Source organism: Ceratina calcarata, unplaced genomic scaffold (genome assembly GCF_001652005.2).
Source record: "Ceratina calcarata isolate Rehan_Ccalc_2016 unplaced genomic scaffold, ASM165200v1 scaffold147.2, whole genome shotgun sequence".
Lineage (NCBI taxonomy): Eukaryota > Metazoa > Arthropoda > Insecta > Hymenoptera > Apidae > Ceratina > Ceratina calcarata.
Genome location: NW_017135881.1, coordinates 165,713 through 181,344, shown reverse-complemented (window position 1 = coordinate 181,344; position 15,632 = coordinate 165,713). Strand labels below are relative to the sequence as shown.

The 15,632-nt window shown below is 45.3% G+C and overlaps 2 protein-coding genes across 7 annotated transcripts in view; one reads left to right on the top strand and one right to left on the bottom strand.

Moving 5' to 3' along the window:
• Positions 1 to 15,632, bottom strand: part of LOC108631500 (zinc finger protein 236) — a 42,795-nt gene that overhangs the window by 20,922 nt on the left and 6,241 nt on the right. The gene's annotated exons all lie outside the window — the stretch shown is intronic.
• Positions 655 to 15,632, top strand: part of LOC108631513 (Down syndrome cell adhesion molecule-like protein Dscam2) — a 112,641-nt gene continuing 97,663 nt past the window's right edge. For 5 of the 6 annotated variants that reach the window (XM_018035501.2, XM_018035492.2, XM_018035523.2 and 2 more), the window contains exon 1: positions 656 to 1,002. The gene's annotated coding sequence lies outside the window, so the exon portion shown is untranslated. Of the gene's footprint in view, positions 1,003 to 15,632 lie in introns of all 6 variants that reach the window. The other variant, XM_018035529.2, reaches the window with a different exon arrangement.

Genomic DNA, 15,632 nt, shown 5'->3' with positions numbered 1-15,632 from the left:
CAGAGTGGACACGAGACGCGACCTTAGGGAAGGACTAGAAGTTCCAAGCGTTCTCTGTAGAAATAACTAGATATTTTTTCTTCTTTCCCCGAACTTCGAGTACTTCAATTACTTTTAAATGGATTTATTTATCTCGACGATGTACACTTGTTCGAGTACGCTACGAACTTAACTCGTTATAACTGTAACCAGATCAAACGGAACGTAAAACAATTACGGGAACTACGTAACAAACAATTTTCTTACTTCCGGCGCGACATAATCCTTCCTGACCAGGAGTCAGTTCTTTCTTTTGAAAAAAAAACTACGGGCAGACCGGCTATCTGGCTGATAATTATCGGCCAGTTCGCCTTTCGTTTCACCCCTTGACATCCTTTTCTGGGTGAAACGATGGCGCGAGACTCGGAGTCAGGACAAAACAGGTCTGTACGTAGTCAGGAGCGAGAGAGGAAGGAAGGGGATAGAGCGCGATCGAGAGTAAGAGTTCGAGAGGGACGGAGTTGGGAACCAGTGGTGGAGGTTGAGGAGGAACAGAGGGTGGGCGCAGTACAGGGGCGGAATTTCGCGCGTGCTCCGCTTCATCCCCCTCGGTTACCGCCACCGTTGCCGCCGCTGCTGCTGCTGCTGCTGCTGCTGCTGGATGCTGAGAGTAGCTGGACCGCGCGCATGAGGTGTCAGTTCTGCGCGCGACCTCTCCCCTGAAGGTGTCAACCTACTCCGCGACCTACTCCAAGGTGTTTGCCAAAGTCTCGTGCAACTGACGTGCTTGTCCTCGCGCGTTTCTTTCGTTTCCTTTTATCTCTCTCTTTTTCGCGCGCGTCAGTTCGTCACTTTCCGGCTCTGCGTTTGTCGTTGTTCACCGAACAATAGAGAGAGAGAAGAGCCATCCGAGAGTGGACTTTTCTTTTTCGAAAGGAAGAACCGGAAGTTGAGCCGTCCATCTGACACGTGACCCGCTGCACCAGCATTATCATGTTCGCCGGGATGTCCAGAGGCAACAATGTACGTGAAACACGTTTTTATTGCCACCGCGCGGATCGTCTCGCCTGGCTTTCGATTCCTTTCCTCCTTTCATTCCGTTTTATCCAATTCTCGATCCCTCGCGTTTATCAGTTTACGTCCGCGTCCCGTTAACGCAAGACGAGAAATGCATAAATCGTCGGTTTTTCACCGGAAGTCGGATCGATCCGCTTCGATCTAAACCGTTGACTAATGACGCGCGAGACAAAATGCATTCGGGCTGTCGGAATTTCGCTCGTTTATCTTGGTTCCACCTCGTGGAGTTTCGTGCATGAACCGCGGGCCGCGCGCCGTTATCGAACCCGCGTAAACGTTAGTGATAACCGACTCCCAGCGTGCGAGTATGTATTCTATATGTAAACGTAGCGTGCGCTGGCCACGGTTCAGGTGCGTTCGACTATACGAAATCGTTGCGGCGTGATTTCTTGATGATGCACGCAGTTCCTGCATTTTCACGAGATTGCCCGTTCGGTCGTGATCGATCGTTCGCGATACCGATCGTTTAATTTTACCGACCATTCCTCGCCCACTCTCTCCCTATCCGGCCTTATATTTTCATTCTATATACAATCGGTACCATCCAGAAATTTGAAATGTGAAATATTGCCGGTTTCCCGTTCACATACGTCTTCGTATCGGCGATGCATCATTGTCACATTCCGTTTATTTTTCGGCAAATTTCATGAAAGGATCCTTGGCAAAGTAGGCAGACACCAGTGAGGTATATCGTGAAAGCTAGTTCCTCAGGTGGCGATAATTCATCAGAGTCGAGTAACTCGCCGGTCCCTGAATGATTAATTAACGTCAGTGTCAGTACTCTAGCACATTGGAGCAGCTTGTTTTTTCTTCTAACCAACAACGAATATAGTTCTTCAAACAATTTTAATTAACCATTCGTCCTTTCCGTCAAATCGGTTCCCGTCGTCGCTTTTTTCCACAGCTGACTGTTCGTTCCTCCATTTAACTTTAAATTCGTTTTAAACTAGCTACGAAGCTTTATCAAACATTCCATCCTATAGAAGAAAATATTCCACTTCTTCTCACACATTTTTCACATTCTTTCGTTTATTGGCGCAAAAGCACTTGTTCGCGAGGTACGCTGATTGTCGACATTCTAAACGACATAGGCCACACGGTACTGTCGAAGGACTCGGCAACGGGCGCGTTCGGTAGATTTTAATTTTGCCGCGCGCGTTTGTATGTACAGATAACAAGCGCACGAGCGTTGAAATAAACGGTGAAGCGCGTGATCGCAAAAAGAAATTCGGCGGCGCAGATCAAAGCGCGCGCCGCGGCATAGTTCTGGCAAATCGAGTTCTAACCACTTTCTCCTTTCAATCGCTTTAACGGGGGGTAAACTTCGAACCGATAAATCGTGGACTTTGCCAATTATTATTCCATTGTCGAGAACAATAGATAGAAAAACGTTTCATTCGTTTACATGAATGTGATTACGCCGCGTATTTAACGCATGGAAGAGTGATCTCGAATTCCCATCGCTTATCAGTCAGTACGCTCAAATAATTTTGCGTACGCCTCAATGCGATTCCGATTATTCGTTTCGATCGTTTGCTCCTGCGAGCGTGCAATTATGCAAACGAACATCTGCGTGCATTAATCGAGACGAATAATAATTGTTCAGTAAGTGAAATTCATGATTCCATTAAGGACAAGTGTCACGAGACGTTGTTCGCGTGTTTTGTCTTAAGTTTTTAATACCAAGTAGCGCCTCGCCGTGTTAAGAACAATATACTCGTAACTTCTGAAAGCTGACCGAGTCCAGGCGAATTTACGGTGTATTTCGATATAATGGAGAGCAAAGAGAATTTTCACCGGGGGTTACATAAATTGGCTTTCCCCTCGACAAGCGTTTTCTTTCCGCGAGGTAATTCCGCGTCGCGCTTCACGGACAGTCGTCCAGCTAAGTGTCCTTAATTGGAAACGCGTAAATCCTGAAACGGCGCGGAGGACATCTAATTCTATTCCGGCTGATCCTCTCGTAGACAAGTGTGGGCAATTTTCATTTAATCTCGTCGCGCCGCGTCCTGAACCGGCTCTTTCTCCCATTGGCGAATGCAGTTAAACGAAGGTAGGAAAGAGGTGAAAACGAGCCGGGGTAAGTCGCGCGAGAAAAAGAATTTCCACCTGCGCCTCCAACGTCGAGTTTTAAGAAGATTTTGCCTTCTTCTTACATTCTCTTTTAAATGATCAGATAGACTGTTTTCCTTCTCTATTAATTAGTACTATTTCCGCTTCATGTTGCGGGGACGATATACCCTTGTCGTTGGCAACGTCCGGGTGATTCCGGTTGATTGTCATCGACACCTCGTCATCGCCGATGTGACGGTGTACGACCCCGACATTCCGTCCGGAATCGGTGTAATATTTGCGGACGATGAAAGCGTTACGAGCATTTTCGTGTACGGCATACCTCGGTTCGTTAATATTCATCGATTTCCATCGGCGGTGATCGATTACTTTCTGTAACTTTTATCGGTCGCGGTGGTCGTTTGAAAACTCGCTCGATCTCTCTTTCCCTCCGTATATTCTCGCGGGCACTGACCGACAGACAATCGCGGGAACGTAATTACAGGGGACGGCGGATTAATTAATTCTCTGATTGCGACATCAAACAACGGAGCTCGAAGTCGAGCGATGGATTTATTAATTTCGTTCGTTTCCTTGTGACGCGGTTCGATGACACCCGCCGCCATCGCCTCGTACAAAAAGAGAGTGGAACCTGACGATGAAAAAAGGAGAGTAAAAGTGCGATGCGACGGACGCGAATAAAAGGTTCCGATGGGGCGGGACGATCAATGTTACATTCGAGGGGGCGAGGCGCTCTTAAAATGTCGTGCGTCAAGTGAATCGCTAGTAAAATGTAGGTCGGACGAAATTACACGTCACTTCTTATTACTCGCGTCGAATGAACCTCACCGTTGCACGTGATGGTTTATATATGTATGCATGGGATGTAACTAACCCGACGTCGATGCCGAGCCGGGGATCGAAATAAATAGCCCGTCGACGAATCACGTTCAACTGGCCGCCCGAAGCGTCATTTCATTCGCGAAATTGCCGCTCGGCTCACCTTTCAATGCTGCGATACAGGTAAAATCATGTACGACCCTAATCGTTTCTCTCTTTTCGCTGAACGAATGTTTTTTTCCATCGGCAATCGCAGTAGGCAAATATGTTGGCATTCGACGTACGCGCGGCGTTCAAACACTATCAAAATACGTACGCCATGAATTTAATACGATTTGATTTGTTCGAACGATTCCCGTAATGTTTGCATCAAATTTTATATCGTTGTGTAGATATTCCATATCCATTAATGGAATTATTTATCAGGAATCAATACATATTACCGAGATACAGTTTAAACCGTCCCCGAGTAATTTTATGTCTGAATACAAAATGGATTATTAAAATTCAGGTGCTCGTATGCCGGACGTTCGATTGCATCTGTAATTATAATAATCAATACGTTTTTAACGATTTGAACAAGGGAATTTCTAGGTTGATTTAAACATCCCAAAGTAGGATATTATCTTACGTAAGCGTAATTAAAGCGATATCCGTTGATTGCAGGTCCCTCTGAGCAGCATTGTCCCATATTCGGCGCAGCTCGGTTTAATCTCGCTAGCTGTCTGCCTGGCCCCTCTATCTCAGTCATGAACTCTTATCTCGGCGGTTAAAGCGCGGGCGCAAGTTGCGCGAAGCTAGGCGAAAGTCGTAAAATAAACATGCAAAGAGAAAAGTGGGCGAACGTCTGTTCGCAGTAAATCGGCGCTACCCCTCGAAACTCTCGACGCCGTTTTGTTAACTCGTCCAAAACTATTTCCACTGACGTGCGCGTTACCCTGCACCGGCCGGACCGCTTGAAAAGTGGTTGAACCCCCGGGGAGAAGTGGGCACTGACGGCCGAAGCAACGGTGCGGCGGTGCGGCGCGGCGCGGCGGCGGCGGTGGCTCGAAGAGTCGAACGACATTACATAGTAGTACGCTCAACAAAAGTTTTCCGTGCGACATGCAGAGTGGACACTGCTCGATTCCTGCTTGCTCCTTGAAATTTGCATTTTCGAATACATACGTATACGCGCGCACACGTATTCTTACACACGGCTATTTTCCGTGCTCGTGATCCTCTTCGAGCAACGTTCGGACCGCCCCGCCTCCGTCCCTACATCCCTCGCTCTTTTTGAGTTTCTCCCCCGTTGCGCGCACGTATTTTCCAGCCCCGCAGAATAACAGGTGAGTTTACTCGGGCCAACTTATGCCATTTGCCATTGGTCTACCGTTCTCTGTCAGACGGCTTCCGAGTACACTCGTTCTTTAGTCTGGAAAGTTGCTGGCCCATCTCGAAGAGTGAACCCGCAAAACAACCGGCGCCGCTGTTCTCCGCATATGCGTGTAATCGAGCCTTCGCTGCTTTATTTTCCTGCTACGAGAAGACGTTGGAGCGCGGTGAAAAGTTTCCCCGAGCTTCGTCCACGAATGATGGTCGCTCCTTTATTTAAGGATGTATTGGCTATACAGTCAATCCCAAAAGATTATGTATCTTAGAAAAACACATTTCCTATAATTAAAAAGAAATCAGACGTCGGAAGAAGAATACTAATTATAAATAGCTACGTGCTAAAATGTATGGAAGGAAATACCCAATTAATTATTGACGCTGGCGAAAAGTTTTTATAGCGTAAAAAATTCCAGACTTTTTAGGCTTGTATTTCCTCAAGTCAGTTGTTTCTTCCAACTTCATGCATGCACACCAAGTACCAAAAAGTTTCTGCTGATTACCATAAGAATACCCGTGAATGAAATGAATAAGTGAACCCGTGAATTGATTTAAAATTTTGCAGGTAGCTTTTTAATAGTAATAGGAATCTATAATAAATTCAACATGCTAGCATTGTTTAAGTGTATTTCCTATACATCCTTAATTCGATAAGTATTCGTGATCGCGACTCAATTAAAAGCAACCTTGCTTCGATTGGAACTCTTTCTGCTTATAATTAACCGTGCTCGTAATTTGCAACAAAACAGAAATAAAATCCTAAGCGACGCGAACAATTTTAATTTGTGCAAGAAACTTCATTAGAAAGATGTTGTTGGAACAAGTGAATATACTTATATTTCAAATGAGTAAAGAGTGGCGAAGTATCGTTCGACTGGTTCGGTTTCGAGTTCCTCGTGCATCCACGTTGAGAAACCTAATAAAACGCAATGAAAAAGAAGGTCTTCGAGGATCGCTCGAAAGAGAGAACAGGGAAGCTGCTGTAATGTCAGGAATACTTTCGAAGATCGCGATGAAATTTCGTCTTATCTAAGAAAAGATAAAGAAGGGGAGGGAAAACAGTAGTGAAACATGAGTTCGCTTTCTACGGTAACTCGTCCTGGCGTAACCTTCGTTCCACACAGAATTAACGAAGTTATTCGCTGAGATACGGTGGAAGTTGGTATAACGGCTCGCGAGTTTTGTAATTTGCATTATTGTCGAAAATACCTTTTGGAAGTCGAAAAACAGAGATAACGCAGTTTCTGAGCCACGAGATTAGCCGAAGATAAACGACTGAGGATCTCTGGTAGAATACATTTAGAGCTAATTTTGAAGCATCGGTTGGTCGGAGAAATTCTCTGATGGTTCCCTTCGCGGAACATGAAGTTTCTCGATGGAGCTTATGGTATCCTCTATGCACGTACGTCGATTTTACTTGGAAAGCCAAAGCCCTTTTCGACGGAGAAAGTCTCTATTGAGATGTTCGTCGTCGCTTAGTTATTATACGTGTTCTCAAGTATCATGAATAATATCATCATGAGATGTTTCAAAGTACATCAAGTATCTCGTTCTCGTAAAGTATAGATCAACAAATATAAACAGATTATTCCCGAGATGACATTAAAGCTATCTGAATCGATACTCAGGATAAATAATATCGGAAACCCATGAGAATGTACGAAGTCTCCATCAGCAGCCGGTGCGACACGTGTGCCCGAGCTGCTCGCAATTAAACCGCCGTAACGTAATGGGAATGACCCTACGTTAGGGTACCACCGCGACATGTCGGTGTCTCGTAGCATGGAGTAGAGTAGTCCTTAGAACGACATACCGTATCTGCAATATAGCATACCGCGGCATAATGTGGCATAATAAACTCGAGGTAGTTGTGCCGTGGTACGCATCGCGATATACATATATACATTATCGAGTTCCTGGCTGTAGGTTGGCCAGCAGGGCGCACGGCATAGTTCCGGCGTACCGTATTCTATCCGTTAAGCTAAACTGCACGCTTTCCTCGCGCGCGCACGGCCTCTCATTATCTCGACACAATGAATGCCCCGCCCGGCCGGTATTGGCATTTGCGCGAATTCCAATAGAATTTAATTGGTGAAGATTGTGCGGGTGTGTGCACGCAAACCCACACGCTCGCAGCTCTTGAGCGAAAAATGAGCGACTGGCCGGCCGCCGATCTGGCCGTTTGCCGCGCATATTGTCCACGCTTTTTTCCACTCCGTCTCTACCCACGACTCCACTTTTTTGGCGTTTAATAGACGAGACGGCGGCTATGGTCATTTCGCCGGGTATATATATCCCGGAAGTTTGAACGAACGGTGTCATCCCGCCGAGTTTCTGGATATCTAGTCACCCCGGTTCCTAGCATTATCCGCGCCGAGTTTAACTTTGCTAATCAGACGGGAATTACCGTCGCCCCCGTTCTAGAACCGGCTCCTCTCGCTTTTAGCCAAAGTCGAACTAAGCCTAGGTGTTAGACTCGTTGCCAAATTGTGTTATCCTTTGTATCGCGACGTAACTCGCGTCGCTTACTAATTCTTTTCCGAAACGTGTAAAGCGAGTTCGGAAGTCAGATTAGGACAAATTCTTCGTTCTAAAACCATTCGATTCGCGTTTGGCTTATCGGACGTGCGGATTCGTGTTTTGGTGAAACGGAATGCGGGTCGGAATCGTGTACACTGTTCCCATTCTTCTTTTTGCCGCATCTCCAGGGGATACAGCGTTTACGAGAACAATACCCGGTTTCCGGCGCTAGAGGATGGCTATTGTTCGAGTATATGGTTTTCGATAGGAAGCGAGTTCTTCGACGTGGTGAAAATTTCTCGCGCTCGGTGGTAAGGTGACGTAACCGACATTCAAATTCTCCGAGATTGTTCCTTCTAGTATGAAACTGTGAACTGATTTCTTTCGGCGACAGTGTTTGCGAATATAACCGAGGGAATCGACTGGTTGATAGCAAGTGAGAGATAATATTTCAAAATCTGTCCAATCAATTGTGCGGGATCATCAAACGATTCGGTTCGGTTTCCGCGTTGACTGAATCCTGATATTTTTATAAACCGCCGTGAAATAACAACAATAACAACAACAGCTCGAGACTTGATCCATGATGTAACCGGTCGCGATGGACCATTTGCAATGGAGATGAAAGCGAACGAATTTGCAATTCCTACAGCATATCCTTTCGATGGAGGAACGAAATAATGGAAACGGATCGCGGCGGCCTTTGTTGAATTCGCCTTTATAGCACCGATCAACCAAATGGCGAAGCGGGAATCGGGATTTTTCAAAGAGGCTGATTCCGTATTTACGTTAGCCAACTGTTTCCACTCGCTTCCGCCTGCCCCGCGCCTCTCGGCCGGACCGACCAGCGGATTACAGAACAGTTTTACATTAATTGTATAAAGGCTTGGCGCACAATCAGTTCGTGGAATTTAATTTGTTTTCAATTTGCTCGGCAAACGCACAGCAAATAAAGGTCTGATCGAACCGATAACACGCTCTCCCGTCTTCTATTTAATTCATGTAAAGTATAGACCTATACGTACGTACATACATGCATACATAGGTGCACGTAAACGCGCAGGGCTTTCCGCGGATGCCGTTAAAACTGTTCCAACGGTAAAATGTGCCGGCCATCGGTTTTGGCTCGGTCCGAACCGGATCGATATATCGGAATCGATATACATATAACACAGCCCATAATTCACCCTCGGTTATAACGTAATCCTTTAATTCGTGCCAATATAAATTAGAATAAGCTGCGATCTGTCCGGGCGGGATCCGCCTTTCCTGAAAATTCCCAGCGAAGTCCGCTCGATATTCTCCGGCATCCACTTTCGAATTATGATTGGTGGCTCTCTCAAGAGCCGGAGAGGCGTGTAGTACATTGAATCGAGGGAAGATAAATCGCCGGATGTACCTTGGACGTAGCCAGGTATGATGTAACGATTAATAAATTCATCGTTTCTCGTCATTCAGGAGAAAAAAAACTGTCCTTTGTTGAACAACGTGAATACAGTGGATTAATCCGTGAAAATGTGTAACGCGTTTACCGTTTTAAATAACTACATCGTGTCACGCGTTTATCATAAACTGGCGTCGAAAGAACGTGATTAATGATCTCAAAGAGGATCAGGCTTCTCGCGCGTAACTTTCGAGCTTTTTAAATACATTTTTTCTTTCCCCATTCATATTCTTGTCACACTTGACATTATACTAGAATGCTCAACGTCAATAGTTAATGAGTAATTTGCAATAAACTGTTTTATCGTTTTTTGCCAATTACTCGTTAACCATCGACGCTAGAGAAAAATGTTCCAGATAAAAATCGTAGCTCTATTTATCAATTACAAATAAGGTCGTATGCAATTTTCCCCTAAATCCAACGGTTTAGAAGTAATTGACGTAGAACGAAATTTTTTCCAAAAGTTTGTTATTTCGTCGGTGAGAACGGCCGGATTTTGTCAGTACTCATGAAGTGCCTCTTAATGACATTTAACTTGTTAAATACGTTAAATGAAGTTAAAAGAAAATTAATATAAAGAAGAAGTTAGAAGAAAATTATACTCGTTAAATGAAGTTAGAAGAAAAATACATAAAATCTTTTTTATACAAACGATATCGCATTGTAGTGTACAATCCACAGTTATTATACGTACATCGATGAGTTTAACGATGAGTTTTTTGGAACGAATGACAGTGACGGGCGAATGACGAACAATAAAAGAGCAATATATAGATGAATAATTCATTCTATTTTTGACGTTTCGTCCCGTCAAGGATAAATATATCGAACCCAATTTCGTGGGCCCTGCGCGCATACATAGTGCAGTATTCAAATGCGACACGGTGAATATTGCTTGATAGGAACTTCGAAAATAACTTTCCAAGACGAACGTAAGACAAAGTGTCAACGATCATTCGATTCTCTCGGTTGGTTATCGATTTAAACGTTTTACTATGTTCGTAATCCGTGGCGGCTTCAGCGAGACACGGCCAGATCTAAAAGTAGATGATTCTCTTCGCGTGCATAAACCACCTTAATGCACCTACCGTGAGAGAGTGCATCATCGTTCTCTGCAAATGACACGCCCGTCCATTCATTTTCTTTTATCTGTGCTTTGTCCATTGTGCCGGCGCAACAAAAGCGCCGGGTAACGATTTAATAGAAAGGAGTCCCGCGTCTTTTGCCGCAACTTTTCCCTACCCAATTCGGTCCGCGCACAGAACTCGTTTCCCTGGCCATAATCCTCTGACTCGATACCCTATCGATTTGTTGCATCCGTTTTTTTATTCGAGTTTAATGACCAGATCGAAATTGCAATATCAGACTTCATGTAACAAAATAGGAGTTTCTGACTCACCAATTTCAGTAACGCTGTGCGTCATTATTAATCCGTATGCAATATATTGATCACGAGTCTCTTTTCATATAAAACATATTTCAAATCGAGCATATTGTTCGGCTTTAATTACGGTTTGATCGCGGGACGAATGTTCGATCAAAAGATCATAAAATCCACGAGCTCTAGTCATTTATCGATGCCGTATCGAATTCGCAACTTTTTACTCCCCATAAAACAGGAAGGAGCTTAGAGTGCCAGGATTATTTTCAACTAAACGCGGCTACCATTCCGCTGGGATTAATACGACGGGAAATGTGCAATCGAAGATCGCCTGTTCGACTTTTGACAACCTTTTAATGAACCATCCAAATTGATTATTGGACATAACGCTACAGCCGGAATATGTACTGCTACCGGTTTCAATGAAACCAGCATTTGAGTCAGGTTAAAAGACCTCATACCTCCTCGCGTACATAAACCGCCTTAATGCACCCTCGGTAGCAGGCCATTACACCACGCTACCCCCTCCGCACGTCTCCTCGTGTACACCCTTTCGGGGCTGACTTGCTTGGGCGCGTTCACACATTTATACAGGGCTACCGTGCACACACACACACACGTTTAGCCCTGCCATTGATACGTAGCAGCGTGCACGTATACACGATCCTGGAGGCGCACGCCTCCCTGTACCATTCAGCTTCCCCCTTAACGCATATTTACGCTGTATCGACCAGCTAGTGGGCGAAATTTATACTACCAGCAGCGATACATTATTTCCCGTGAACATTAGCGTAGCGACGTTATTGCATTCTCGTCGGGGATTGCGTACGCGACTCACACGACAGTACGTTCTCGCGTTTACATTCTTCTACACGAGGAACATCGCGGAAAAATATGTTCGCTACTTCGGATGGTCATTTATACTTGTTAGACTTCGAAGGATCCGACGGTGAACGAGGTCTCAGTTAACGCCGTGTGCTCTATATTTTTTGTTACACTATTCAACGAACGACGGATTGTCTGCATGTTTACCAGACTGCTCAGAGTTGATTGCTGGCCGCCGCGTCGGGATGCTTCGATATATTTCATTCCAGAGATATATACATACATATGTATATCTACGTGTATTTGTCGTTTGTTCGTTTTTCTCCCCTCGTCCTTTCGCCTGTAAATTCGCCGCGAGATTGTGTCTCGGTTGTAGCTCCGCTTTTCGGGAAAGTGGCCCATTCTCGCGTGGTATGTCCCGCAATGCGACCACTTCCAGCTACACGTATATCGAATAATCCCTTAGCTAGCTTAGCCAGCTGTTTTGAAAAATTTAACGTTCGAGCGTTACCAGCAGCGGCTCCCGAATCCCTCCAAGCGTGCACAGGGCGAAGATTTCGTCCGCCTCCATTATTTCCGTCGACGAGGGCTCGGGAAAATTTCGCGAGCGAGTTTAACATCGCGACGACAATCTGTTCCGCGCAACCTCTGAGAATGTTCCTACGCCCCGTTGTTTTCGCGGCTGCTTTTCGTCAGACGCAGTAGGCATTCGTAGCCACGCAATCCGCGAGTTTAAGGTTTCTCGTTCTTCTACAATTCAAAGCCTCGTTTCCGGCGACATGAACTATGAACATTTTCTTCAAGTTTATTCGTCTTTACGATTAGCTTTAAGGAGTTTCTAGCGCACGACGCTATTAATTAGCATTTTAATTTGATTAGCAAAAGTAACTTTTCGTTTTTTCGTACAAAGACAGAACGTGCGTACTAATAATACTTTTTTCCTCGATGAAACGACAGATCCACGAGTTCGCCTCGCAATTCAATCTCTCGTCTGATTATATTCCCGGGTGGGCGAGGGGAGTCGAACTTTCTCTGGGAACTCTGCGGGCGACACGAATAAACGGGCATAAATATTTTCTCACGGCGAGGCGATGGGACGGCAAGCTGAGGCGAGTTAATATTCCTTCGGCTCCGCCCGGGACATTGTTACACTGCAACTAGCAGCCACTTCAGAAAGTTGAGCAATGAATTAGCCGCACGGTTACTTATGCCTGCTTTCCAGCTCGTGAATTCGTGTCGAAAAACCGCTTCTTGTCTCGGACGCTAGAAATTTCGCTCTACATCTCCCGATAAAACGCTTGGGACGAAGTTCGAAAAGAAATCGCCCAACCCGTCACGTTTTTCTATCAACTCCTAGGCTCGCAGCTGGCACTCGCAAGGAAACGTAATAGAGAGGCACGCGCGAGCTGTCCTCTGATATTATACTTCATATGACGCGGTAGCTGGCTCTCAAGTAAACTCTATTATTTAAACGCGTGTCGCTGGAAAAACGGATACACTCCATACTAAGTGTAAAGTTACGGAAGCGGCTTGTTCCGTCCGAGTGGAAATTGTTTACGGACTTTAAATAGAGAATGTCATTTACGGAAAACTTTTCAGGAAAACTTCGTTTCCGCTCTCCGCCACCGCCGCCGACTCCACGACGCGGTGATTTACTCCTGTTCGAATTCTGTTTTTTTTCTCTGTTACAAAATTCAACCGGGAAAATTTCCCGCACGAAGTATGCGACAGAGATCCTCTTTTCGTTAATAATGCGCACTTTGATATATTACTTTCACCGCCCCGTCTCTATCTTGTTTTCCTTTATTAAAATGCAAAATGTTGGTGGATCGGGATGAAACTCGTTGTCTCGGTAAAGCGTTTAAAGTTCGCGATTAGTTAACTTCGACCACGAGAACGAAACGCGTGTAAATATTTGTCGGTGGACGTCGTTACAGGTTTGCGACGTGATTTTATTTTCGTTTATGAGATCGTTCGATGATCGGGATGGAAAATCGATGCAGTAACTGGAAAAAAAATATGGGTAACCCTGTGTCTAAAAAAATAGCAGTTTCGGAGATTTAAGCGTTCCAGGTTTATAGTTTATGAATGGGGACCGATAAAAATTCGCCTTTTGATACGAGGCGGGCGCAATTTTCACGAAATTTTCCGGCCGAGATTCATTCCACAGCCTCACTTTCCTCTATCGGAGCTTCGAGTTTATATTTTTCGCTCCGCGCCGCGGGCCTGGTTACGCTGCGAAGAAATCCCCGAGGGTACCGTGACGTTTCCGTATTTTCAGGATAGCCTGACAACGGGGCGATAAAGTGAAACGGTGCGGATTCACCGTGAATGGCCACAGGGCCGGGTTACTGCCGCCCCTATTCGGCCAGTGATCTTGCCTGCTGTAAAAATATATTTATCCGACCCCCGTAAACTGGAAATTTCATTCTACCGTGCGCGAGATACGCGAGGTATGCGCACTTACAATTTACGTTACATCGGTAGCGCATGCAGTTTTTCCTTTTATGGAGATGTTAATTCACGTCGCGAAATAGGATGTCAGTTTTAGAGATTTATCTAACGAAAAATGTGAAAAAAGTAACTGAGAGTCCGTGTCGGAAAATTTTCGAGCTAGAATTTAAAACGAATTCGTGAAATTCTTTGCAAACGAATTTTGACAGGGACAGTACGATCAGGTTTTAGGCTAGTCGTAGTCATTTGGAGATTAATCAGACTCGTCGCAGGAGACCATGGATTCGGGGATGTACAATCTAATACAAACATCATCAGACTTGCGGGATTCGTTATACGCAACGCTGAGCTCATGGGATAGGGTATAAATCGTATCGAACCCGCGAGTCTCGAAATACATCTAGACCACTACAAACTTGTATAATCCAACTCCAATCCCTCCGGGTTTACGGCGAAGTCAATCGAGGACGTCCATGATTCGTAAAATTCAATCGCTGTCATCGGGGGTTTGCAGAAATTAATTGGGTCTATTCTGGTCCTGTAAAAGTCGACACGGACCACTTGTAGTTTGTAGAACTCTATCGGAACCATCATGAATTAGAATCGTAGAATTTGATTAGAACCACGATGGACTTGGATGGCCCGCCTAGAACTTGTAGAAGTTTGCACAGAGTACTTCGTGTAGATACATCTCGATGGAGACCACTTCCTGTGATTGGAATATTCTCGGTTTTTATGACGGTCAAGATTCTGTGTCGAATTGAATCATTTTAAGTAATCTCATAATCGATATGAATTATCTTGTATATTAACGCGTTTCCATAGTTAATCGCTTTGTTGCTTCCACAAAGGAAGCGGATATCGGTTTATCGACTTCGAAAACAGATTACGAAGCTTCCGAAGCGGTGCATAGCGCCATCGGCACAAAAGCACGCGTCGCATACGTGCAGGTATATATGTACGTATCGTACATTCCCCGTGTGGAGACATGCCACGGCGACGAAGACGCGCGGAGTCAATTCACGTCTCGTAAACGAGCCTTCACGCGCGCGCGCGCGCGCTCGCTTCCCCCGCGTTCCAATATCTGAGTCATAATTTTAATGAAATTCCACGTGGCGTTGCAGTCTCCGAATTTCAATTCACTATAAATAACGGGTCGGCCAGACGCCGAGCCGCGGAAAATGCGAAGGATCTCTCCAGAGGTACACAACCGCTCGGCTGCCGATATATTATATTTCGCTCGGTCAGGAAACGCGGTCAAATCGGCCGACTCGGCGCTGAATAAAAGTCGATGCGGGTGAATTCGCGAAAATAGAAATAACCCGGAAGTATTCGTAGGAATGAAAATTCCACGCTGTATAATGGGAATTTTTCACAAGGAATGCACGTATCTTCGTGCACCGAATCGTGCGCGATACCCTGAATTGCATCGACGATCCTGACTTTCTTTCCCGAAGTCTTGCCCTTCGGTATGCCTCGCGACGAGTCGCTATTTCACGCCGATGAAATATTTTCACCGTGCGACGCATTCGTGTTGAACTTTCTCGTTTTCATTGGACGAGAGCATCCGGGTTCTTGAGGTCTAATTTATTTATTAATCGACGAACGGGCCGACGCGTCGCGATGGGACGATCTGTTTCGTGATTAATTTCACGGAAACGACGGTGAATGCTCGCGAAACGTAATTAC